Source organism: Danio rerio, chromosome 14 (genome assembly GCF_049306965.1).
Source record: "Danio rerio strain Tuebingen ecotype United States chromosome 14, GRCz12tu, whole genome shotgun sequence".
NCBI classification, from domain to species: domain Eukaryota; kingdom Metazoa; phylum Chordata; class Actinopteri; order Cypriniformes; family Danionidae; genus Danio; species Danio rerio.
The window spans coordinates 14,425,001-14,427,076 of NC_133189.1; positions in this window are offsets into that span (position 1 = coordinate 14,425,001).

The following is a 2,076-nucleotide window of genomic DNA, read 5'->3' on the forward strand; positions in this document are numbered from 1 at the left end:
CTTTCTCAAGCCAACATAATAATAAGAATAAGTTTAAGTAGCATTACAGTATGTTGGCTTTCTCAAGCCAACATAATAATAAGAACTAGAACCTAAAGTTCGTAGACAAACTTTGATGTTGGCTTGAGAAAGCCAACGTGACTGCGCCGGGGACTCAAAGGCAGTTGGCAGGAAGCACAGCGGTTGAGAAGTGGTTGCTAGGCGGTTGCTAAGGCATTCCTAGGTAGTTGCTAGGGTGTTCTGAGTGGTTTCTAGGCTGTTGCTAGGGTCCACTGGACTGTTAATCGGAAGGCCTCGTTTACATTTTTGATCAAATCGAGAGAGAGAGAGAGAGAGAGAGAGAGAGAGAGAGAGAGAGAGGACTGATTTGTTCAGGTTGTTTAATGCAGATCACTATAGTATAGTTAGTATTTATAGTATATATTATAATCTGAACAAAATTACATTATAATAAATATCATATAAAGAAAAATATTAACTTAAAATACTAATGAAACAATAGCACATGCATTTAGTTAATTTGTCTTTTATTTAATCAGTCTTATAATTTTTGCAGTTAATATAGAGTACAGTCAATTTACAGTAATTTGCAGCATTATATATATAGTTATAGTTATATAGTTATATACAGTTTACAGGAAGAAATAAAATACAATACATTAAATACATTATTATAGGACGTCTTCATCACGTGGTTAATTCTGACCAATGACGTTGTTCCACCCCACTGGCAACTAACACAATGTTATAATCGTAATATTTAATTGTCATCACCTGGGTGATTTTATTTTTTTTTTGGTACAGCATAGGCCAAAAGCTTGGCTTTCATTGTCATTATCACAAGTGAGGAGAAGGCTCTTTTGCGGCACAGAATATTGTTTTGAAAGAAATATCTGAAGTAAACTTATGTTTTTGCTAACATAAAAGGGGGATTAAGAAATAATCCTTATAACCCTAACCATAAATGTGTGTATGTGTTATATATGTATATATGTATGTATATATATATACATACATATATACAGTTGAAGTCAGAATTATTAACCCCCTTTTGATTTTTTTTTCCCTTTTTTAAATATTTCCCAAATGATGTTTAACAGAGCAAGGAAATTTTCACTGTATGTCTGATAATATTTTTTCTTCTTGAGAAAGTCTTATTTGTTTTATTTTGGCTAGAATAAAAGCAGTTATTAATTATTTAAAAACTATTTTTGGGACACAATTATTTGCCCCTTTAAGCTATTTTTTTTTTTGATAGTCAACAGAACAAACCATCGTTATACAATAACTTGCCTAATTACCCTAACTTGCCTAGTTCACCTTATTAACCTAGTTAAGCCTTTAAATGTCACTTTAAGCTGTATAGAAGTGTCTTGAAAAATATCAAGTCAAATATTATTTACTGTCATCATGGCAAAGATAAAATAAAGAAGTTATTAGAAATGAGTTATTAAAACTATTACGCTTAGAAATGTGCTGAAACAATCTTCCCTCCATTAAACAGAAATTGGGGAAAAAATAAACAGGGGAGCTAATAATTCTGACTTCAACTGTATGTATATATATGTATATACACACACTTTATTTTACCTGTTTGTAAATAATTGTTGTTAACATTTTTGCTTTAAAACATTATAATACTGTTTGGATTTTCCCCCCATAATAATAAATTGTGAACATTGCAGTGTAAATTGCAATCCAGATGTTACAGAGAGAAATTGATGCAGCAACAGCAGAGCATATTAAGGGGATATAAAAAATCTTCATACATTGTATGTATATATATATATATTCACTATTTTAAAATACATTTTCTTTGCTGTGTGTTTTTATTGGTTATGATGCTGTTTGGATGTTTTATTTTTGCACAATAAATAAAATGTGATTTAAAAAGTGCAAACATTGTCTTTGTTAGAATTTACACGTGATTACAACGGTATAAAGACGTTCAGGTCCGACCGGACCGAATGGAAAGAAATTGTAGGTTTTGAAGATGGATTATTAGTTTTGTGGCAAGGACATAGCTGTTTTTAGAGGGTTAAAATACAGATTAAAAATAAAGTTAGAATGATTTTA